The sequence below is a fragment of the Nelumbo lutea genome, chromosome 5 (genome assembly GCF_056320005.1).
Source record: "Nelumbo lutea isolate HS-2025 chromosome 5, American lotus-T2T, whole genome shotgun sequence".
Lineage (NCBI taxonomy): Eukaryota > Viridiplantae > Streptophyta > Magnoliopsida > Proteales > Nelumbonaceae > Nelumbo > Nelumbo lutea.
The window spans coordinates 84856197-84881799 of NC_142688.1; the positions used below are offsets into that span (position 1 = coordinate 84856197).

The 25603-nt window shown below is 46.4% G+C and overlaps 1 protein-coding gene across 1 annotated transcript in view; it reads left to right on the forward strand.

Moving 5' to 3' along the window:
• LOC148853216 (putative LRR receptor-like serine/threonine-protein kinase At1g06840) overlaps positions 1-25603 on the forward strand; it is an 83452-nt gene that overhangs the window by 49215 nt on the left and 8634 nt on the right. The gene's annotated exons all lie outside the window — the stretch shown is intronic.

Genomic DNA, 25603 nt, shown 5'->3' on the forward strand with positions numbered 1-25603 from the left:
CACTTAAGTAAGGGCATTTCTGTCTTTGTAAACATTTTTAGAATCTAATATAGATTAAGGGGGTCAACTGGATGGGTTAACCATCAGATTTTTGACAGACCCTTCTTCTTCTTCTTCTTCTTGTTCGGACTACTGTAGCAGCAGTCGAAACATGGTATCAGAGCCACGCTCCTGACCTACGTCAGTTGGTAAAGCACCTCAGCATTGTTCGTGACTCTTCACCTTTGTTTCTGGTCAGTCAATGGAGAGAACCGGTTTGCCCTAGGTCAGAAACATTACAGCTTGTCTCTCTGCTGCACATAACCTTCTTCAACAAGGAAAGTGACTTCAGCAGTGAATGGTTGATTGATATTCTCAATGGAAGGTCGGTTCTCTCTTCTTCTAGTGTTACTTATATTTCTGGGTAGAAACCCTACAAGAAGCTGTTAGTATTGATTAGAACCTAGAGAACTAGGTTCATTGTTGCCCTAGGAAGGGCTGTGTGTGCAGTAGCCGAATGCTGTAGGGCTGCTGTAAGTTGTTAAGTGGTGTTAGGGCTGCTGTAAGTGGTCGAGTGGTGTAAGGTAGAATGCAATGACCTTGCTGAACTCCTTGTGGTTGTGTAATGCCCTCTTAAGTGTGTTAAATAAGTCTGAACTGGGTGCAGCAGATTTTACTGTGTTGTGGTGCTTGTGATGCACAATTTGTTTTGAGTGGTTGTAAGAGGGCCTCTACTTGTGATTAGTGAATGGTAAACTGATGCTTTTGTGGGATGTAAGTGTGTGAAATCAGTGATAGTGTGATTAAGAACAAGTGTGTGCTTCCACTGTTGTGTTTAGAGGCTGCAATAGGTGTTGAAATATCAAACTGTGAACAACATCAATCAGCTTGTAGCTGAGAAGTAAAATTAGAGGCAACTGTGAAGAAGTACAATGGCAGCAATAGGAGATGGCTACAATGATCAGAAACCTAGTGTAGTAATTTCCTCCGACTACCTAGGGTTACAAATGACCTCAATTAAGTTAAATGGGGAGAACTATGTTCCATGGGCTAAATCAGTGGAAGTACTTTGATTTAGTGCCAACTTCATGTTTCTTGATGTTTCTTGATACAGCTGTGGAATAGTATGGAACCCAAAATCAGTGCCAACTTCATGTTTCTTGATACGGCTAAGGATGTATGGGAGCATGCTAAGAAACTATATTCTGGACAAGATAACACAACAAGAGTATATCAGTTGTATCAGGAGTACTTTGATTTACAACAAGGAACCAAAACACTAGAAGAGTACTATGCCTGCATGAAGAATATAAGGAATGAGCTCAATGTCTATCATCCCCTTACTCCAGATATTCAAGTTCAGCAACAGCAAAGGGAGCAGCTAGATGCTACAAGATTTTTAGTGGGGCTGAAGTCGGAATATGAACTAGTTAGAGCTCAAATATTGGGGGGCTCTACTCTCCCTACACTTGAGGAAGTATTCTCAAGACTTCGTAGAATTTCATTGGGACAGACAGAGAACCCCACGCAGTCTGATAGATCAACACTTGTGACAGCTAGAGGTGGTGGACATAGTACAAGAGGGGGAGGTCATCTCAGAGGGGGCCGTGGCAATTCCATGATTGGTCGGGGTGCTTGTGACTCAGGGGAGGCCGTGGCAGAGGAAAAAATAACTCTACAAGGAAGTGTACTCATTGTGGTAGGGAAGGACACACAGTGAATTTCTGTTATGATCCACATGGCCCTCCCTCTAAATGGGCTAATCATGTTGTAGCAGGCGAGGTTGCTATTAGTGACAGTAAACTGGCAGACCGAACACCTCCCACATCTACATCTACTTCTGGGAGGGAGATGGTGAGTGTTCTGCGTGCTGAGTATGAACGGTTCCTTCAAACTACTTCACAGCATACCACTGCCACATATGCCCAATTAGGTATTGCTTGCATGTCATCTAAAACTCCTTTCTGGATTATTGACTCTGGAGCCTCAGATCATATGACTGGGACTCCATGTGTGTTCTCTTCTCTTTCTAAAACCTCCACATCACAAACTGTTACACTTGCCAATGGGTCCTCATCTCCCATCTGTGGTGTTGGTAATGTTGACATGGCTTTTGTCCCCTTATCATCTATTTTATATGTACCTAAGTTTCCATTCAATCTTATGTCTGTTAGTAAAATAACCAAAGCTCTTAATTGTTTTGTTACCTTCTTTCCTTCCACTTGTGTTTTTCAGGATCTCAAGGCGGGGAAGAAGATTGGTGGGGGGCATGAAGCCGGTGGATTATATTACCTTGACGGTGGTGGATCTTCAATTGCACTTCAGACTTCCCTTACTCCTCTACAGTGGCATTTGCCGACTGGGACATCCATCTCTCAAGGTTCTCAAGATGTTGGTTTCATCATTTAGTTGTCAGTTTTACAATGTGAGTCATGTCAGTTTGGTAAACACCGTCGTGTGTCCTTCAGTCCAAGAGTTGAGAGTCGTATGTTGAGTCCTTTTTCTTTGGTTCATTCAGATGTTTGGGGTCCAATCAAAATAGAGTCTTATAATGGGTACAAGTATTTTGTCTCCTTTATTGATGATTGTTCAAGAATGACATGGATTTACTTAATGAAAGAAAGAAGTGAATTATTTTCCATTTTTCAAAAATTCCATGCTGAAATACGCACACAATTTGGTGCTCCAATCAAAATTCTCCGTTCAGATAATGGTCATGAATACTTTCTTACTTCATTTCAATAGTATTTAGAACAACATGGCATTATTCATCAGACCTCGTGTGTTTTCATCCCTCAACAAAATGGGGTGGTTGAACGGAAGAATCGTCATCTTCTTGAAATTGCTCGGTCTATGCTTCACCACATGAATGTTCCTAAACAATTTTGGAGTGATGATGTACTCACTGCATGTTTTCTCATTAATCGGATGCCTTCTTTTATTCTTCATGGTCGGTCCCCCTTCTCCATCTTGTTTCCCACTTTATCTCCGTTTCCATTAACTCCTCGTATCTTTGGTTGTGTGTGCTTTGTTCATAATCTTAGTCCTGGAATAGACAAGCTAGATGCACGCTCAATTAAATGTGTCTTCCTTGGCTACTCTCGGACTCAAGAAGGGTACAAGTGTTATAATCCCATTGCCCGAAAGTGCTATGTCTGCCCTGATGTCGCCTTTTTTGAGTCTGTCCCCTTCTTCAGTCATGAAGCACCCTTGTCCTCACCCTTACCTCCTCTTCCTCTTCCTGTCAGTGATTCAGTTCCAGAGGCTGTTGTTGGAGATCTCCTCATCCAGTGCAGGTCACCACTGAACGACCACCGATCCGACAAGTTTATACACGTCGAACGACACCGGCCCCTCCTGCTTCTACCTCATCTGTGGATCCTCTCATGACTCCTATTGCTGAACCTTCAAACCTTGACCTAACCATTGCCTTACGGAAAGGTAAACGTAGTTCTACACTCCATCCCATTTCCAATTTTGTTTCATTATCTCGTCTTTCTATCTCACATCGCCAGTTTGTTTCACTTTTGTCTTCTATTTCCATACCTAACAATGTTCAAGAAGCTCTTAGTTCACATAGATGGCGGCGGGCAATGGAGGAGGAACTTTCTGCTCTTCAACATACTCAAACGTGGGAACTTACTACTCTCCCACCTAGTAAGCATGCTGTAGGCTGTAAATGGGTGTATACTGTGAAATACTTTCCAGATGGTAGTGTGGAGCGTTTGAAGGCCAGACTTGTTGCTAAAGGTTACTCACAGTTGTATGGTGTGGACTACATGGAGACATTCTCTCCGGTGGCTAAAATTGGTTTCATTCGTGTCCTAATTTCCTCGGCAGTTATGTATGATTGGCCTCTCCTTCAACTTGACATAAAGAATGCCTTCCTCCATGGTGATCTAGTGGAGGAGGTATATATGGAGCAACCACCTGGGTTTGTTGCTCAGGGGGAGGGTGGTAAGGTGTGCAAGCTGAAGAAAACAATTTATGGGTTGAAGCAATCTCCGCGTACTTGGTTTGGGAAGTTCAGCGAAGTGGTGAGGAGTTTTGGAATGAAGCAATGCCAGGTTGATTACTCAATGTTCAGCTATGACTCAGAAGCTGGGAAGATTTTATTAGTGGTTTATGTGGATGATATTGTCATCATTGGTAGTGATAAATTGGGGATTGGCAAACTAAAGGTATTTCTACAAAATCATTTTCAAACAAAGGACCTTGGCGCATTAAAGTATTTCTTGGGAATAGAGGTTGCCAGGTCAAAACAAGGTGTGAATCTGTGCCAAAGGAAATATGTCCTTGATCTATTGGAAGAAACAGGACTGTTAGGTGCAAAACCGGCTAAGACCCCTATGGAACCAAATGTTAAGTTGAGCAGTGATACAGGAAAAGTATTTGAAGATCCTAGAAGGTATAAACGACTAGTGGGAAAGCTGAACTATCTGACTATCACGAGACCCGACATCTCCTTTGCAGTCAGTGTGGGGAGCCAATTCATGCAGAACCCTCATATACCTCACTAGGATGCAGTCCTTAGAATTGTGAGGTATCTGAAAGGAGCTCCAAGTCGTGGGCTATTGTATAAACCAGGAGGAAAACTTGAAGTAGTTGGGTATACCGATGTAGACTAGGCAAGCTCAGTGAGTGACAGAAGATCTACTATAGGCTATTGCACATTTCTGGGAGGAAATCTTGTGACATGGAAGAGTAAAAAGCAGACAGTTGTGGCCAGAAGCAGTGCTGAAGCCGAATATAGGGCCATAGCTCACACTACCTGTGAATTAGTGTGGCTGAGGAATCTCCTACAAGAAATTGGGTTTCACATGGATAAACCTATGAGATTGTACTGTGACAACTAAGCTGCACTCTATATCTCATCCAATCCTGTTTTTCATGAGAGAACAAATCACATAGAGGTTGATTGCCACTTTGTGAGAGAGAAGGTTCTTGCTGGAGAGATAAATAAAGAACATGTGGGCTCCAATGACCAGTGGGCAGATTTGTTTACAAAAGCTCTAAGCTCAGGGAAAGTGAACTATCTATGTAACAAGTTGGGATTATATGACATATATTCTCCAGCTTGAGCGGGAGTGTTAAGATGTGCCGAATAGGAGTAGTTTAGTCTTCTTCTGTTTATTAAGTAACTTGCTTATGTGGCAGTGTTATTAGAGTTACTCTGCCCACACTTAAGTAAGGGCATTTCTGTCTTTGTAAACATTATTAGAATCTAATATAGATTAAGGGAGTCGACTGGATGGGTTAACCATCAGATTTTCGACAAACCCTTCTTCTTCTTCTTCTTCTTCTTCTCCTCTTCCTGTTCGGACTACTGTAGCAGCAGTCGAAACACTTCCAACCATATATGTCTTTTTTTATGAATGAGTAAGATTTTATTAAACCAGCAAATAAGAGAGTTACAAGCAATCCATGGAAAGGCACGAGGTACAACCTTTCCTTTAAAACTAGTTACAGAGTTATAAGTTCAAAAGAAATTACGCAGAAGCCCAAAATAAAATAGCCCGAAAAACCCCTTGTTTTGCAAGTGAATCAGCCATTGAGTTTGCTGGTCTGCCTACCCACTGAACTCTGATTGTCATATTCCTTGTTAGTAGCCCCAGATCACGGAGTCCGGATCCTGCAACCAACCCACTATCACCTGGGAGTCCCCTTCAATAATTAGATGCTCTATTCCTAGCTGATTTGCAAGCTGGATTCCTTGCACAACAGCAAGTAATTCGGCCCTTATAGAGTCTCCCACACCTGCAGGACCTGAATACAAAGATATAATACTACTGTCTCTGTTTCTCAGCACTCCTCCTATACCTGAAGGTCCAGGGTTACCTCAGCTACTCCCATCAAAGTTCACCTTAATAAACTCTGTTAGGTTGAAGGTTGTTTTGTATTGTTGGTTCAGCTGATAAGAGTTCTTATTAGCCTTTATTTGAGTTTAAGTTGTTATGTACTGGGCCTGTGTTAATGGGCCTAAGTTTGTTTAGTGTTTTATGTTGTTTGGGTGTCCCATCACTAATCAGGGGCATTCCAGTCATTTCCTATAACATTGTACTATACTCTAATATAAATAATAGTACTGTCGATTGGTCATGCAGTTCGACATTCTCAACATCTCTTAGCTTCCTTCTCTCTTCTACTACTTCGACTACAGCATTTCAGCTTTCATGGTATCAGAGCATTGAGCACTTTCTTGGTTGCAACCGACGCCATCTCTTCTCTCTTACTGTCTTTCTTTCTTTGTTCTATCTTGGTTGCTGTGGTGAAACCCTAGGCTTGCAGGTGAACACTACATGGTTCGAACCTAGGGTTTCCCTTGGTTGTAGGGCGCAAGGGAATTTAGACCCAGAAGTGGATGTCCTACTAGACTGTTTCTAGTAGTTATTAGCCCTTCGGCTGCTAAGAGAGGTCTATATAGGACAGACCTAGTTTGAGGACTGACTTTAGCAGTCCTAGTATTGGCCGTAGGGGGAGGAATACTCTCTACAGTTGTAGTAATCGAAGCCCAAGAGAAGTCAACATCGTGCAGTGGTGTGAGCTCTCAGTTTCAAGTCGGTTTCCATCTCACAGTACATCCTATTTGCTGCTGTAACTAGGGTTGCAGTCTTGGCAAGTCAGCATAGTGCAGTCTCAGCCAAATCTGAACTACTTCAGGACTGTGTCATTCTCGGCAAGTCTGAAGCAGTGTTGTGGGTTGTCTGAACCTTCAACAAGACTACAACTAGTCTTTTTTTTTCAGCACTGTGATCACTTCGGCTAGTCTTAAACAGTGTCATCTACACAGAGGCTGCAGTCAAGATGTCTTCAATATCCAGAGAGGTTTCTGATGAAGGAAGATTTGGCCCGACCTCTTGACCACCCAACACGTGGTAGAAGCAACAGCTCGGCATGGCAGTACGCTCAAGGCGCGAGCTCCAAGAGGAGGAACCAGCGGTCCGAGCTCCCCAAAAGGAGCCTGAACTCTCCCTTTGACACCGAGCCTTACGAGGAGCGCAAAGGGCAACAACCCGAACTGGCCCGCCCCAGGGCAGTTCGGGCCACACCTCTACCCAAACTCAAGATTTCGCCTCGCACACCACTCTAGCACTTCGGCTCCAGGCCGCTGAACTGAACAACCGTACCTGACACCAAAGGAGTCCGTATCCTGAGGCAGCGCACCTGACTGACTTAGGATCTGACACTTGACAGCCGCACTTCAACGGCCACTTGCCACCGCCACCTCCAGTCACAGAGACGGCTCCGACAAAGTGAGCAGTGGCGGTTGTCTGCCCCAGTAGAGGTGATGACACCCGAACTGGCAGAAGTGCAGAGGTAATGATACCCGACCTGACAGGAGCTTGGGAGTGAGTGCGCGAAGTGGTTATAAAAGGCTCTCTTCCCCCCCAAGAAGGAGGTATGTGATAACTTTGCGCCATCTGGTTTACTATCTTGCCTTTGAGAAGATACTAACTTGAGCTTCAGAGCACTCTCACTGGGTTCCTCCCCTAGATACTCGCTTTCTTCCCCGTTTCAGGCACCTTTTGCTTCAGATAAAGGCAAGATCATTGACAGCTAGGACCGGCCGGATTGCGCTCCCTCAATTGGCGCCATCTGTGGGATACGCTTCTAAAAGCCTCCCTCTAAAACTCTCATAACCCCTTTTTTTCCAAGAAACCCCAACACCCATGGCTTCTTCCAGCAATGTCGAACGTAGCACGGAGATAAACGCCACCGGGGAACAACTTCAAGTCCCCGTGGTGTGCATCGGACAGTTCACCACCCCCCCTTCTGGTGGATGGGATCCCCAGCCTGAATGCACCACGAACAGTGGCGCCCGTGAATCTTCCCGCAATGAACGTCCCCCTTCCTCTCCCTGTCGAAACAACCTTTACCAAACCAACTGCTGTCCCCTTGGCGACTAGCCAAAACCAGTTAGATGACTTGATGCAGTGCATGCGGGCAATGCAAGCCCAAATGCAGCAGTTCCAGCAGCACCAAGTACTGCACCACATCTCTCAATATCACTATCAACAACAGTTCCCCCAATTGCCTCTGAACCAACCACAACTTCCACCTCGGCACCCCGCTCCGAAGCTGGTTAAGCCCTCCCCTCAGGGCGGACGCCTTCGCCGAGGAGAAGCCTCCCAACTTCAAAACCCCTCCAAGAGCCAGGCCTCATCCCCGGGCCAAAGGGAAAGAAAAATCACCCCCGCCTTGCAGCTCGCCGGCGGATCGGGAACCTCGCCTGCCAAGTCAGCACCTCAGCACTCCAAGTCTGAGCTCCCGCCCACAGAGAACTGATTCAGCATCCTGGCGGCGGACTACCAACAGTCTGGGCCCATCGAGCTCGGCAACACCGAAGCCAGCAGCGCCAGTACCAGGCTCACTCAGCAACGAAGATGCCGGCGAAGTCGCCGAACTACCACCCGCGTCCTGCCCGAACTCCGAGGTAAAGAAGAGACAAGCTCGGACAAGGTAAAAGCCGCCCCTATTCTCTCAGTCCCTTCCCCCCTCTCATCAGAACTCCTTGCAGTCCCCATGCCCAGAGATTTCAACCTCCCCCCTTTAGACAAGTGTGATGGATCCTTCGACCCCAACGACCACGTCGATGCCTTCCAGTCCCAAATGCACCTAGCAAGGGCCAGCGAATCATGCATGTGCGTGGCCTTCACTACCACTTTCAGGGGGGTGGCCCGCACCTGGTACAGGAACCTGGCCCCTGGGTCAATAAGAAGTTGGGCCCAGTTCGTGTAGGTCTACACCGCGCACTTCGTTACCAGCAAGCGGTGCCCCAAAACCGAGGAGAGCATCTTTGGAGTAGTCCAGAGAGAAGGAGAGTTCATCCGGGGCTACATCAAGCGGTTCAATGATGAGTGCTTGCAGATACCGCGACTGGACCCCGCGGTGCAGCTTGCGGCAGCCAAGAGATGGGTGACACACAAGGAGTTCAAGTGGCACATGGTAGTTAGCCAACCCGTGACTGTAGCTGAATTCCTCAAGCTCGCGGATAAATTCATGAGAATAGAGGAAGAGATCAACCAAAGAACCGAGAGCGGGATCGAGAAAAGGAAGAGGGAAGGCGAGCCCTCCAACCTAGATGACAGGAGGAGGAAAGATCCAGCTCAGGAGACGAAGTCGAGCCAGCCGTTCCGAGCTCCCTCAGCGGTTCGGACGGACTACACACCCTTAAACGCGAAGCGGGCTGAGATCTTGATGACGATCAAAGACGCCCCATACGTAAAGTGGCCACCTCGCCTAAAAGGGAACCCCAATGAGAGGAACAAAACTTGTACTGCAGTTTCCATAGAGACCATGGTCATAGTACTGAACATTATAATAATCTCCGGGACGAGATAGAGGGACTCATCCATCGCGGGTACTTGAGAAATTTTGTATAGCATAGCAATAATAATAATAATAATAATAATAATAATAAGACAGGTCGGCAAGGGGAGCACGGTAAGGATGTCCCCGAGTTCAGCAGCAGGCCGGCCGAACCGTCACAAAGACGGCCTCCGGAGGAGAGGCCTGTTCGGGGAACCATCCACGTGATAGTGGGAGGTTCTGTAGTAGCGGGTTGCACTTCGGCAGCGGCCCGGGCGTCAGTTCGCGAAGCCGCCCGAGAAGAACAGAACCCTCCAAAGAGGCCAAAGACGAGGAACCGATTTTCTTCATGGAAGACGATGCGCGAGGGGTCCACTACCCCCACGATGATGCGCTTGTCATCAAACTAAGGATCAGCGACTTCAAAGTCCTGCGTGCGCTTGTTGATTCAAGCAGCTCGGCGGACATTCTCTTCAAGTCGGCGTTTGACCAGCTTCAGTTGCAGAGAAGCGAGTTGAAGCCCGCAAACACTCATTTGGTGGGCTTCAGTAGAGAGGAAGTCATGCCTCTCGGGAAAATAACAGTACCAGTGGAAGTCGGCACATGGCCCTGTGCGGTCAGACTCAACCACGATTTCCTGGTGGTTGCTGCCCTCTCCCCATACAATGCCATAATAGGGCGGCCAATCTCTCATGTCCTACAGGCAGTGGTCTCTACCTACTACTTGGCAATGAAGTTTCCTACAGACTTTGGTGTGGGGTAGCGCGGGGCGACCAGCTTGAGTCCCGCAAGTGCTATGTTGTCACCTTGAAGGGAAAAACCAAGGTGGCCGATGACCTCGAACTGGAGCGGCCTACGGAGCAAGGCGAAGAGCGAGCTTCGCCCGCAGAAGAAACAGTCGCAATCCCAACTTCAGCTACGGACCCGGCTCGGACACTACAAATCGGTGCTTCCGTCCAAGAACCTCTACGAACCAAACTGGTGAGTTTCTTACTTCAAAATTTAGATATTTTTGCATGGTTTGCGGCCGATATGCCCGGTATTGACCCCAACCTTATAACTCACAAACTTAATACTGACCTTGTAGTCAGACCCATTAGACAGAAGAAACACAACTCAGCCCCGGAGCGCTGGAGGGCGGTCGACGAGGAAGTCGAAAAGCTCCTCGTAGTAGATTTCATAAGGGAAGTTCATTACCCGAGCTGGGTAGCCAACCCAGTGCTGGTAAAAAAGGCAAACGGCAAGTGGCGCATGTGCGTCGACTACACCGACTTGAACCGAACCTGCCCGAAAGATTGCTTTCCCTCCCCAAAATTGACCGCCTAGTGGACGCGACCTTGGGACATGAGTTGCTAAGCTTCTTGGACGCCTACTCGGGCTACAACAAAATCAGGATGGACCAGTCCGATAAGGAAAAAACGATCTTCATAACCGAGTTCGGCCTATACTGCTACAAGGTCATGCCCTTCGGACTGAAGAATGCCGGGGCGACCTTCCAAAGACTCGTGAATAAGTTGTTTCATTCCTTAATTGGCACGAAGATAGAATGTTATGTAGACGACATGGTCGTCAAGACAGTTTTCGCATGAATTAATACAAGACTTAGATTCTGTCTTCCAAATTCTACGTCAATTTAGCATGAAACTAAACCCAAACAAGTGTGTCTTCGGAGTCACCTCAGGTAAGTTTCTAGGGTACATCGTCAACCGGCGTGGTATTGAGGCCAACCCGGACAAGATAAAGGCCATCCTAGATATGAGACCACCTCGAAAGGTAAAAGAGGTTCAGAGGCTAAATGGCCGCATAGCCGCTCTGAGCCGCTTCATGTCCAAATCGGCAGACCGTTGCCTGCCTTTCTTTAAAGCAATTAAAGGCAAAGGGTTCGAATGGACCCGAGACTACCAGCTCGCGTTCGACGAGCTAAAGAACTACCTCGCTAGTGTGCCAGTCTTAACTAGGCCCGAGGAGGGCGAGGTCTTAGAACTGTACCTCTCGGCAAGCGACGAGGTGGTCAATTCGGTACTAATAAAAGAAGTAGATCGGGTCCAACGACCCATCTATTATGTCAGTAAAATTCTGCAGGGAGTAGAGACGAGATACCCGCAGATAGAAAAGATGGCATACGCATTGATAATTGCAGCTCAGAAACTCTGCCCATATTTCTAGACTCACACTATCATCGTCTTGACTAACAAACCTCTGAGGCAAGTCTTACTCAAGCCCGAGGTTTCCGGTCGGCTGAGGAAGTGGATCATCGAGCTCAGCGAGTACGACCTCCAGTATAAGCCACGAACTGCTATTAAGGCCCAAGCCTTGGCAGATTTCATCGCCGAGTTCACGTTCAGCCTCAAAGTCCCTAGGCCGGTTGAGCCCGAGATCCGCAGTTTGGGTGAGCCCGGAGCTCCCAGGCCAATAGAGTCCGAACCCCGTGAAGTAGCAGCCAGGATGGCATCTCTCCTAGTTAGGCCAAACGCGAACTGGGATGAGGAACCCTGGATCCTTCACGTAGATGGCTCCTTGAACCAATAGGGCAACGGGGCTGGAATAGTCATGCGCGGCCCGGGTGGCACAAAATTGGAATACGCGCTACGCTTTGAGTTCGCAGCATCCAACAACGAGGCAGAGTACGAGGCATTGATAGTCGGGCTGGCCCTAGCGCAAAAGGTAAGAGTGAAACACATAGTTATCTGCAGCGATTCCTAGCTTGTGGTCAACCAGGTTACGGGCGAATACGAAGCACGCGAGCTAACTATGATTGCCTACTTGACAAAGGTAAATGAGGCTCTGCTCAACTTCCAGTCACACTTCATCAAGCAAATCCCGAGGTTAGAGAACACTGAGGCCGACGCCCTGTCCCGGTTAGCCAGCATCAGTCATAACGCCATGAGAACTGTGTACATAGAGGACTTACCTCGGCCTAGCATTCTCGATGGGGCAGAGGAGGTCGCTCCTATCCTTGAAGCAGAGCCGAGTTGGATCGACCCACTCGCGAGCTTCCTGCTAGATGGGACCCTCCCTGTGGACCGCAATGCAGCAAGAATGGTGTAGCGCTAGGTAGCCAAATATGTCATAGTAGACGAACGGCTATACTGATGGTCCTCACGCTCCCCTACCTGCGTTGCTTGCGACCTGCCGAAGCCGAGCTCGTACTCCGCAACACTCATGAAGGTCTGTGCGGCGGACACTTGGGAGGCAGGGCCCTCGCCCAGAAGGCACTTCAATAAGGGTACTATTGGCCAACGATGAAGGTAGAGGCCATCGAGCTCGTCAGAAAATGCGACAAGTGTCAGAAGCATGCCAATATCCACCATCAGCCTACCGCTAACCTCAAGTACCTCACCAGTCCATGGCCCTTTGCGCAATGGGGCATCGACCTCGTGAGGCCATTCCCGCCAGCAACAGGTGGAAGGAAGTTCCTAGTGGTGGCGGTAGATTACTTCACAAAGTGGGTAGAAGCTGAACCTCTCGCAACAGTTACAACTCGAAACGTACAGAACTTCTTTTGGAAGAACATAGTATGTCGCTTCGGGTTACCACGGGTACTGATCTCCGACAATGGCAAGCAGTTCGAGGACATCAAGTTTCAAGAATGGTGCCAAGATATGGGGATTCGGCAGAACTTCACATCGGTTGTGCATCCGCAGGCAAACGGTCAAACAGAAGTGATGAACAAAGCTATCCTCTGCGGATTGAAAGCACGACTAGACCAAGCTAAAGGGTTGTGGGCGGACGAGCTACCAAGTGTTCTATGGGCTCACCGAACTACGGAAAAAACTGTCACGGGAGAGACCCCCTTTAACCTCACCTACGGCACTAAAGCGGTAATTTCGGCGGAGATTGAAGTACCTACACTGTGACTAGAAGCATATGACGATAAGACAAACGGAGACGAGCTACGTACCAACCTCGACCTATTGGACGAGGTAAGAGACCTCGCGTACATCCGAACCGCAGCTTACCAACAAAGAGTAGCTCCGTAAGATCATGGCACCCGAGACCGGCGTGGGCAAACTTGGACCGAATTGGGAAGGGCCCTACCAAGTAAAGAGGGCGCTCGGGGGAGCATACGAGCTCGAAACATTAGAGGGAAAACAAGTACCCCGAGCATGGAACGTCGTTAACTTAAGACGATACTACCTATAAATTACCAAGCGAAGTGGACTAGGAGTCGCTATCAGAGCCTGAGGGTTAGAATGACGAGCTAACAAGGACCTCGACACCATAAGACTTAGTCACCTCTTCATGGACACGCAAAGGCAAAATGATAACGAGCTAACAAGGACCTTGGCATCTCATCATCAGAAGCATATGGTCAGTTCGAGAAAAAGAGGGTGAACAACTTAGTCAAAAGAGCGTTTCATTACAAAACACTGTTTACATTCCAAAAAAAATAAATAAATAAATAATACTCTGTTTACATTCCAAACAGTCCGACAGTCTCAGTCCTCACCCTCGGAAGGCACGTCGACGATACCCGAGGGTCCTGCCTCATCCTTGGAATCTGGTTCACCATTAGCCGCGCTGGCCATCTCCTGAGTAATGCACGAAGTAGTTATGGCACTGATGTCGAGCTCGGGGTATGTATTCCTGATCATCCACCGGATCAATTTAAAACCCCTTCTGTATGAGCCCACCATCAGGTCGCCAAAGCGCGGCGAGGCAATATAGTCTTCAATGGCCTTCTTCTTGTTATCCTCGATGCCCTGAGAAAAGATCTTTGTCCTCTCCCTACTATCCTCTTGAAGGTATTCGACCTGATGCTGCAAGTCCGGCATCAGGTCCGCCATATGCTTCACCACCACTCCCATGGCCTCGGTGTCTCTCTGAGACCTCGCCAGCCTGGCCTGTGCAGCATGAGAAGCCGCTTCGGTAGCTCGTGCCCGCCTCGAGCTCCTCTCCGCTTGGGCCGCTAAGGCATGGATGGAGGAGTTCACCTACCAAAAGGAAAAATAACGAGAATGAGCAACAGCAAGAAAGGTAATGACAAGGAGCCCGACAAGAAGTCGCTGACTTACCACCATGGCATGAGAGGCAGCACGCCCGACTACATGGTTCAAAAGAAGCTCGGTCCAAGCCACGACCTCCTTAGGGTAAATGGCCTCCCTACTTTTTTGAAGGGCGTGGTTCGGCGACAACACGCTCCTGAACTCGCCTTGGCCTCCCGAGCCTGAAGGCCCAGTTCGCGTATAGGCAGTCTTAGTGTAAGGAGGAGCCCCCGTATAAGCGGCCTCAGTGTAAGGGGCCCCTGCCGCTTCTTGTACGGGAGGGGCCATCTCGGGCTCCCTGGGCGGATCCGCTGGCGGGTAGCCTGGCACCTCGGGCTCCGCATCTTGGGGCAGTTTGGCACGAATCCGTTTGGCAACTCGCTTCCTCCTCTTCATGGCATGAAACAGGTTCCCACACGAGTCTTCTCTGCGTCCAACACACCTGCGCAAAGAGCGCGGCATCAGGAAAACAAAAGAACAGAAAGCAAAACAAAAGGCAAGCCTCTGAGCAAGGAACCTACCCGAACTCAGGCCGGCTTGGATGAGCTTGGCCTCCGTTAGATAATGGTGGCATTTTAGCCCAAGCTGAGCCCATTCTCGGAGGCCCTTCGCCGTCTCCCTATCTAGCGTAACACCAACATCGGGGGCAGCCATCCCCCACCCGGTTTGGAACGGCCACCCCATTGCACTTCGCACCCCAAAGTAGTCCCGTTTCCACACCGGGACCTTGTTGGGAAGATCGTGTAAAAGCTTGAAACCCGGGCGAGGAGACAGGTAGTACGCCCGCCTACGCCCGAGAAGGGGACCCGCTTGCTTCTTAAGCATTAGAATGGAGGAAAAGATCTCAAGGTCTAAAGGAAAAATCTGTTCGCAGAAGAGGGAGATAGTCCCAACCAAATTTCGGATAGAATTCAGGTGGAGCTGACCAACGGTAACGCCGAAGTGGTTCATAACCTCAACGATGAGGGGGTGGAAAGGTAGGCGCAACCCAGCGGCGAGCTGCTCCTGGAATATCACAATCTCGTCAGGACCGTGTTCCCAAGGGAAGTCGCCCGAGGGTATAAAGTAGGTATACTCCCTAGGCAGGTTAAACTGGGTAATAAGGGAGTAAAGCCCCTCAGGCGTCATGGTTGAGGGCCCAAATTTGTCCAACGTCCGACCTCGACGGGAGGACGCCAAACTACCCAAGGCGACTTGGCCTACGGGTTCAAACTCTTCCTCGAGCTCCTCCTCGAGCTCTACCTCGGGTTCACTAAGGTTGTCGGGGGTTGCAGCTCGGTTCGTAGAACCTGCATCTGACCCCCTCGAAGAACTGTCTAAGTTGTCCAAGCTAGGCATCGGGAGGAAAAGAATACCAGGAAGAAAGCACCTACTCACTTGGAAAAAGCAAACGGACTACGGAAGATTGACACGAGCTAAAAACTTGGACGCGAGCTCAAGAAGCAATCGCAGGAGAATGGCAATGAAAAGCGACTGGGGGTCCCCCACTATTTATACCCAAAGTGACCGAAAACCGACGGTTCTGATCGAGGCAAATCCAACGGCCCACGATCAAGCTGACCGCACGCCTCCTAAGACCGAGACGTGACTGGCCGCATGTCTTTTGAAAAACTGAAGCAGCGCCGGCGCACGTCTCCCCGCATTGAAGGCAGTAGCGGCACGTTTTTTAAATTTGAAATAACACCCGCTGTCAAGTCTCCCAGCCGTGCATTTTTTAAATTTTGAAATAACGTGCGTTGTCACGTCTCCCAGCATTTAAAGACGGACTGGCGTGTTCCCTGACTTTTTGGCGCTCGAGAAACCCGGAAATCTCCTGATGAACGCACACTTTGCACTATTAGTAAACCGGTTCGAAGTACGGGTCAAATCCACCTGCCACCTTGCGAACTCCCCACGCCAGGGCAAGCCCCTTAGCGCGAGGAGTGGGGGGCAATTGTTGAAGGAAGATTTGGCCCGACCTCTTGACAACCCAACACGTGGCAGAAGCAACAGCTTGGCACGGCAGTACGCTCAAGGTGCGAGCTCCGAGAGGAGGAACCAGCGGTCCGAGCTCCCCAAAAGGAGCCCGAACTCTCCCTTTGACCCCGAGCCTTACGAGTACAAAGGGCAACAACCCGAACTTGCCCGCCCTAGGGCAGTTCAGGCCACACCTCTACCCAAACTCAAGACTTCACCTCACACACCACTCCAGCACTTCGGCTCCAGGCCGCCGAATTGAACAACCGTACTTGACACCAAAGGAGTCTGTATCCTAAGGCGGCGCACCTGACTGACTTAGGATCTGACACTTGACAGCCGCACTTCAACGGCCACCTGCCACCGCCACCTTCAATCACAGAAACGGCTCCGACAAAGAGAGCAGTGGCGGTTGTCTGCCCCAGTAAAGGTGATGACACCCGAGCTGGCAGAAGTGCAGAGGTAATGATACCCGACTTGACATGAGCTTGGGAGTGAGTGCGCGACGTGGTTATAAAAGGCTCTCTTCCCCCCCCAAGGAGGTATGTGATAACTTTGCGCCATCTGGTTTATTATCTTGCCTTTGAGAAGATACTAACTTGAGCTTCGGAGCACTCTCACCGGGTTCCTCCCCGGAGATACCCGCTTTCTTCCCCGTTTCAGGCACCTTCTGCTCCAGCCAGAGGCAAGATGGTTGACAGCTAGGACCGGTCGGATTGCGCTCCATCAGTTTCTTCTAGGGATAACAGACCTACTGCAAGGTCTTCAAATCTGGAAAACCCTAATCTGCACAGCTTGCAGATTACAAGTGTATTGCTGGATGAATACAACTTCAGGGAGTGGTCCGTTTCTACAATGCTTTTTATTACTTCCTGTGATCTCACAGGTTACTTAGATGGGAACAAGAAGGAACCTGAGGTTGGCAGTGCAGAGTATGCTGTGTGGCGCAAGGAGAATGCCACAGTTATGTCCTGGTTGCTTGCCTCTATGACTCCTCGGGTTGCCAAGACTGTTCATCACTTTCCTACAGCAGCCAAGATTTGGGAGAAGGTGTCTAAGACCTATGGACAGAAGAAAAACAATGCTAGAATCTATAGATTGAATCAAGACATTGCTGCCTTAAGGCAAGGGGATATGACAGTTGCAACATACTTTGCAACTCTGGAAGGTCTTTGGGAAGAACTTGACCATCACTTGATATTGGATTGGAAAAATGCCAGGGACAAGGAAAGACATGATAAGCAGATTGAAGAGAGCAGAGCTTTTAAGTTCTTAGCTGGCCTGGACCTAGTGTATGAGGGTATAAAGTCACAAATTCTAGGGAGAGATGAATTGCCCGAGTTACACCATGTTTATTATCTGGTGAGGAATGAAGAAGTCAGCAGAAAGGAGATGCAAGTTGATTCTCAGACTCAACCAACTGAACAATTTGGAGAACATTCAGCCTTGGTTTCTACTAAGGGAAACAGACATCTAGACAAGAAGCACCTCAAGTGCACTCATTGTGGTGGTGAGAGACATGTAAAAGAAAAGTGTTGGGTTCTGTATCCTCACCTGAAGCCAACTGCATTGAGAAAGGACAAGAAGCAACAGAAGGGTCATGCGGCAAGTGGGAATCTTGTCACCAGCAACAATGGTGACAACTCACAGAATATACCAACAGTGTCTTCTTCTCCTATCGGGCAAGTTGTTGATTCCTCTGGGGCTGGTGCTTTGGGCTTTACTGCTAGTGAGGTAGAGGTCCTTAGCCAGGCATTAGCCCGTCTAAGGAACACTTCTTTTGCTTCCACCTCTCTTGCCAAATCAAGTACAGTCTCTGCCTTTAGTGCAACTAGCTCTATTGACTGTACCTCTTGGATTATTGATTCCGGTGTAACTGACCACATGACACACATGTCCTTATTCTCTTCATCTCATTTGTTGTCTGATCTGGATAAGATGAGAGTCGTTGACAGTTTCTCTACCATCTCTAGAAAAGGGGTGGTTGACCTAAGCAAGGATCTCTCTCTTAAACCAATCCTACATGTTCCCAGTCTTACCTCAAATCTTTTGTCTGTTTCAAAACTTACCAAAAATTTGAACTGTAGTATAACTTTTTTTCCTACTCATTGTGTCTTCCAGGACAGATTGACGAGGAGAACGATTGGGAGCTGTCATGAGTGTGGAGGCCTCTACTATTTTGATGTAGACTTCGGTTCAGCCTTACAAGCATCTGCTGCCAGTAGTCCAAAGAGTGTGGAGTCAATAGCTAGGGTGCATCTGTGGCATGCTAGGCTAGGTCATTTGTCTTTCTCTTCATTAGAAATGTTGTTTCCTGAATTGTTTAAGAGTATTTCAAGTCAGAGTTTAATCTGTGAAGTTTGTCAAATGTCAAAATAGTGTAGAATTGTTTATCCAATTTCCAGTAATGAAATTCGAGCTCCTTTTGATTTGGTTCATTCTGATGTTTGGGGTTCTTCACCCATTATTTCTATTGATGGTTTCCGTTACTTTATCAGCTTTATTGACCACTACTCTCGATGGACATGGATCTACCTGTTAAAAGGACGGGATGAAGTACCACGGGTAACTATGGCATTTTGCAAGATGATTGAATTGAAACACAATTTGATAAGAAGATTAAGCAATTCCGGTCAGATAATGCTGCTGAATATTTTGAAAAATCTTTGAACTTATTCATGGAAGATGCTGGCATGTTACATCAATCATCCTGTGCCAATACCCCTCAACAAAATGGGGTTGCTGAGCGCAAGAATAGACATCTATTGGAGACAGCTCGAGCTTTACTATTCCAGCACAAAGTTCGCAAGCAATACTGGTCTCAAGTTGTACTTACTGCATCATATCTGATAAATCGGATGCCGTCTAAGGTGTTGGGTATGAAAACCCCTTTCTCTGTTTTGTGTCCCACTCTTCCAGATTTTCCTCTTCCTCCACGGGTCTTTGGCTGTATCTGTTTCATACATGTGAAGGATCCAAAGAAGACCAAGTTGGATCCTAATGCTACAAAGGGAATATTTTTGGGGTACTCTTCTACACAAAAAGGTTACAAGTGTTATGATCCTGTCTCCAAGAGAAAGTATGTCACCAGAAATGTGGTCTTTTTTGAGTATCAACCATATTTTCAGTTTTCTCATAATCCTCTTCAGGGGGAGACTAGTGGGAAGGAAGAGGATTCTCATTCTCCCTCCTTTTTTGTTCCCCTATCTGTCTCGGGCCTTCAACTTAGTGAGGCTCCCACTATGCCAGTTACCTCTCCTGATGTTGCAGATGTCCCTGAAGGCTCCAGGGGGCAACAGAAAGAGATATTCACATACAACAAAAGGAAAAAAGGGCCCTCAACCTCATAATAGCAACTCACATACTTTTGATTTGGATCTTCCTATTGCTCTCCGTAAGTCTATCTGTTCTTGCACCACCATGCACCCCATTGCTAATTTTGTTTCTTACTCACATTTATCTCCTGCCTATCACTCTTTTGTGTCTGCTCTTTCCTCTGTACGCGTTCCTTCTAGCTACTCAGAGGCCGTGTCTGATCCAAGGTGGAAAGAAGCTATGAATGAAGAGATGAAAGCCCTAATGAAAGCAAGAACTTGGGAATTTGTGGATCTGCCAGAGGGGAAGAGCACTGTTAGGTGCAAGTGGGTGTTTACTATAAAGTACAGAGAAGACAGGTCCATTGAAAGATACAAGGCCAGACTTGTGGCAAAGGGGTTCACTCAAAAAGAAGGGATTGACTACAAAGAAACCTTTGCCCCAGTAGCAAAGCTCAACACAATTCGGGTTCTACTGTCACTAGCAACAAATCATCCATGGGAACTTCATCAGCTAGATGTGAAGAATGCCTTCCTAAATGGTGACCTTCATGAAGAGGTATTTATGGACCCTCCACCAGGCTATGACTTTGGTAGAAAGGTGTGTAAACTTAGGAAAGCATTGTATGGTTTGAAGCAGTCTCCTCGTGCATGGTTTGAGAGGCTTTGTGGGGCCATGAAGAAAGTGGGGTACACTCAGAGTGGTGCAGACCATACCTTGTTCATAAGGAGACAGGATAGCAAACTTACAGCACTCATTGTCTATGTGGATGATATGGTGATTACCGGGAATGACTTGGAAGAGATAAAAAGACCGAAGGAGTTTTTAGCTTCGGAATTTGAGATCAAAGACTTGGGCCATTTGAGATATTTTCTTGGGATTGAAGTTGCTAGGTCAAGAGAGGGAATCTACATATGTCAGCGGAAGTATATTCTTGACCTCCTAGAGGAAATAGGCATGACAGGGTGTAGGCCAGCAGATACTCCAATAGAATAGAATCATGGCCTACAGGAATCAATAGGGGAGGACTACTGTGATAGAGAGAGATACCAAAAATTGGTAGGGAAGCTGATATACTTATCTCTCACTCGGCCAGATATTGCTTATGCTGCGCATGTTGTCAATCAATTCATGCACTCTCCAAAGGTCCCTCATATGAAAGTAGTTGAAAGGATTCTCAAGTACTTAAAGACTTGCCTAGGAAAGGGAATTCTATTCAGGCAAAACAATAGAATTGAAGTTGAAGCTTATACTGATGCAGATTGGGTTGGTTCTGTTGGAGACAGAAAATCAACTTCAGGATATTGTACATTTGTGGGAGGGAACCTGGTCACATGGCGCAGTAAGAAGCAGAATGTAGTTGCCCGATCAAGTGCAGAAGCAGAATATCGAGCCATGGCTCACGGGGTTACTGAACTCCTATGGCTCAGGACCCTTCTTAATGAGCTTGGCATTAAAGCCGAGGGTCCTCTCATACTGTATTGTGGCAACAAGGCTGCCATCAACATTGCAAATAACCCTGTGCAACATGACAGGACAAAACATATTGAGATTGATCGACATTTTGTTAGAGAGAGAATAGTCTCGGGAGAACTCTGCATTCCTTATACTCCATCTGAGATGCAAATTGCAGATGTCCTGACTAAAGGGTCGGCTGCAGCAAAGTTCATGGACCTTCTTGGCAAGCTAAACATGATTGACATCCATGCTTAGCTTGAGGGGGAGTGTTAGGTCGAAGGTTGTTTTGTATTATTGGTTCGGCTGTTAAGAGGAGTTCTTAGCCTGTATTTGAGTTTAAGTTGTTATGTATTGAGCCTGTGTTAATGGGCCTAAGTTTGCTTAGTGTTTTATGTTGTCTGGGTGTCCCATCACTAATCAGGGGCATTCCAGTCATTTCCTATAACATTGTACTATACTCTAATATAAATAATAGTACTGTCGACTGGTCATGCAGTTCGACATTCTCAACATCTCTTAGCTTCCTTCTCTCTTCTACTACTTCGACTACAGCATTTCAGCTTTCAAACTCCTCCCTAGGTGGCATCCATTCAACCACATATCTGTCCTTCCTAGTAGAAGTGTTAGCCATTGCTAACCAATTTCTCCATATGTCATCAAAAGAGTACGCATCAAAGAGATTTAGAGTTTCAACCACTGAATTACCCTTGTCAAAATACCTTCTTTAACTTTCGAGAAACTTCTTTCTTTTTCACAAAAAACTCTAGTGTTTCTTTCTTCCCAAATAGTCCACAACAAAGTTGCTTTTATGCACTTCCACACAATTCTCCCTCTCTTTGTATGCTATACAGAGGTAGATGGACTAAACAGCAGGTTAGTATCAGATGGTAGGTTCCACCTACACAAAAAACATAAAGATCCAATTCCATAAAGCTGCAACAAATGAGCAAGAGATCGGTAAGTGGTGATAGTAAAGAGAGTAAATAAAACTGGAAGCCAGCTCTTTTTTATAAAGGAAAAGAGAGGAAAGAGAGGAAAAAAGGTTCATTAAGAGGTTGGTTGCCAACCCAAGTGTCTTCCCAAAAAAGAACATTGTTTCTAGAATTAACATTGTACCTGACCAAATTGAGAAAGAAAAAGGGGAAGGATTTTGTGTATAGCCTTCTAGGGTGTTGCAAGGGTCGTCCGTCGAGATACCCTGGCCTCTCAACCGTTTTGCGAACTGTTGGAAAGTAGAAGATTGACTCTGATTTTTTTTTTTTATTTTTGATCAATAACTCATCTTCATTAAATTAAGAGAAAAAAGGTATACAAAGGGGGAGATAAAATAACTTAGCTCCCCCAAAACAGAAAATACAGGGAATGCAAAGAAAAAAATTAAAAACTGGCCCAAAAAACAACCTCCCTATTCACTCCTTGATTGGCCAACCCATCCGCAAATGAGTTGGCACTCCTCTTCACCCAGCTGTACTGAATCTCTATATCCCTACCCAGCCATAAGAACTGTTTTTTTTTTTCATTGTTATAGTTCCTCAAACCACTGTCATCTGTCTTCAACCAATTAACCACCACCTTCGAATCACCTTCCAGAATTAAGCGGCTAATATTTAATTCTTTTGCTCTTTGAATTCCTTCAAGCGTTGCAAGGATCTCAGCCCTAGGAGAGTCACCTTCTCCAATAGGGCCAGAGAATAAAGCAGTAACAATCCCTTCCTCATTCCTGAAGACTCCTCCAATCCCAGAGGGCCCTAGATTCCTTACACTGCTACCATCAAAATTCAGCTTTATAAAGCCGGAGGGGGGAAGGGACCAGAACGGACAAAGAGTCCTCTTGCATCTAGCAGTGGAAGCAATCTCTTTCCAGTTTCTTAGCAAGTCATCCATAGGAAAATTTGAAAACAACTCCAAAGATTTTAGCCAATGGGCAGCTCTTAAAAGGATTCGATCTAACAAATCTTCCAATGTTCTTTCCTTGTCAGAAAAAATGCGTGAGTTTCTTTCTTCCCACAAAGACCAGCATACCGCTGCCCTAATACACCTCCACATAGTCTTCCCTCGCTTCTTAGGCTAACTGAAAAAAGGAGAAAACAAACCTTGGACAGTCTCCGGAAGATACCAAGAACACCCAAAACGGGAGAAAACCCACTCCCAAACAGTTTTAGCAACCTTACAAGAGACCATGAGGTGGTAGCCAGATTCCCCGTCAGCTTTACAAAGAGCACATCTATTAGGAAGTAGACAATAGTTGGGTCTCTTTCTCTAAAGTAAGTCTAAAGTGTTTATTCTTTCCAGGAAATTTTCCCAACAAAAAAAAACAACCTGAGGAGGAAGCATACCTATTAGGAAGTAGACAATTATTGATTCTCCATAATTTTAGGTCCATCAGTTTAGGAAACATACATAATTTAGTTTCCTAGAATCATGGGATATCCTAGAATCATGGGATATTAATTGGAGAATCCCACTGATATAGAAATCAGTTTTCTAGGAAAGGTTAGTTTCCTATTTTATCACCCTGTAAGTTAGCTTTGTAATTCTATATAAAGCTGTGTATATGCTCCTTCCAAGACAATACAATCAATTCATTTTTTCTCTCAAATTCTCACATGGTATCAGAGCTGGTCACGACCTAATCTACACATAGTATCTCTTCGGTCATCTCTGCTGCTGTTGGTTCAAGAACTCTCTAACAGTATTTGGGAGGTTCTTGAGTGTCCTTGATTCTTCTTCGAGATTGGCTACAGATCTGAACTCTACATTTTTTTCTTCTTCTGGACTGTTGTGCCATCAGATTCATCCTTTTTCTTGGATCTTTTTGTAGAGACATCAAATCAGTCTGAAATCTTAGATCTGGTGTTGCCCAGAGCAGATTTACTGAATCCCTTTGGTTTGGTTTGGATCAGTTTTGATTTTGAGAGGTTTCGATCCACTCTTCAGTTTGACGGAGCATTACAGTTACCTTTTTTTGGACATTGGCTGAAAGATTCTTTAGGCCTTCATCGCCAACCCCTACTAAATTTTTCAGACCTTCATTGTCTGTTTTTCTCTCTTTCTTGAAGCCCGCCCAATATGTCAGAAGCCACCGTATCAAATACCACTGCACAATCGGAAGAAGTTTCCTCCTATCAAGCATCTGGCGACCTGCAAAACATTCAGGCAGCATATAGGTTGAATGGGAAAAATTATTTGAAGTGGTCTCAGTTTGTTCAAACATATTTAAAGGGAAAAGGAAAGCTTATCCATCTTTTAGGGACGGGACCGTAGGAAGGAGATCCAAGATTTGATGCATGGGACAAAGCTGACTCCATGATCATGTCATGGTTATGAAATTCAATGAACCCTGAAACCAGCGACACGAGTATGTTTTTATCCACGGCTAAAGAGATCTGGGATGTCGTCCGACAAACATATTCAAGGGCACGTGATGCAGCACAAGTGTACGAAATTAAAGTCAAGACTGGAGCGACTAAACAAGGCAGCAAGACAGTTACCGAGTACGCAAATTTACTGCAGAACCTGTGGCAAGAAGTCGATCATTACCGGTGCATTGAGATTAAATGTGCAGCGGATGCAACAATCCTAAAGAGTTTTATCGAAAAAGATTGCATTTCTGACTTTCTTGCAGGACTCAACGCAGAATTTGATCAAGTTAGGGTCCAGATTCTCGGCAAAGAAGAGGTACCATCTCTAAATGAGACTTTCTCTGATTCGTGCTGAAGAAAGCCATAGGGGGGTTATGCTTGAACCCCAAGTACTAGAAGGTTCAGCCATGGCTACAAGGATGGAACAACCAAAAATACTGGAAGGAATGAAGACAGATTTGTCCTTTGCATGGGACAACAAGGAGTCTCTTTGGTGTACCTATTGCAAGAAACCAAGGCACACCAAAGAGAAGTGTTGGAAGCTGAATGGTAAACCATCGAAGGGATAATGCACGGGATTATCAGTTTGGTGTACCTATTTCCATAACATGATTCAAAATCAGTTTGGGGTCAGAATCAAAAGATTTAGATCGGATAATGCACGGGATTATTTCAACCAAACTTTATCCCCATATTTTTAAAAAGAAGGGATTATCCACGAATCCTCCTGCGTCAATACTCCACAACAAAATGGAGTAGCAGAAAGGAAGAATGGTCATCTACTAGCTATAACCCGAGCCTTACTTTTCCACTAGCATGTTCCAAAAACCTATTAGGGGGAAGCTGTGCTTACAACCACATACATTATAAATTGATTACCTTCGAGGGTGTTGGGATTTAAAACACCAGTGGAAACACTTTCTCAATTTTATCCCGATCTACATACAACAAATAATCTCACCCCAAGAATCTTTGGATGCACTACTTTTGTCCATGTCCATAGCCATAATAGAGGGAAGTTAGATCCAAGAGCCATCAAGTGTATTTTTGTGGGTTATTCATCCACCCAAAAGAGTTATAAGTGTTACCATCCACCTACCAAAAAATTCTTTGTCTCTATTGATGTCACTTTTGAAGAAAAAACACCATATTTCACTCAACCTTATCTTCAGGGGGAGTCCTTGTCATTCATTGAAGATAAGGACAGAGATTTGTTCCCGCTTGGTCTACCAACAGTTT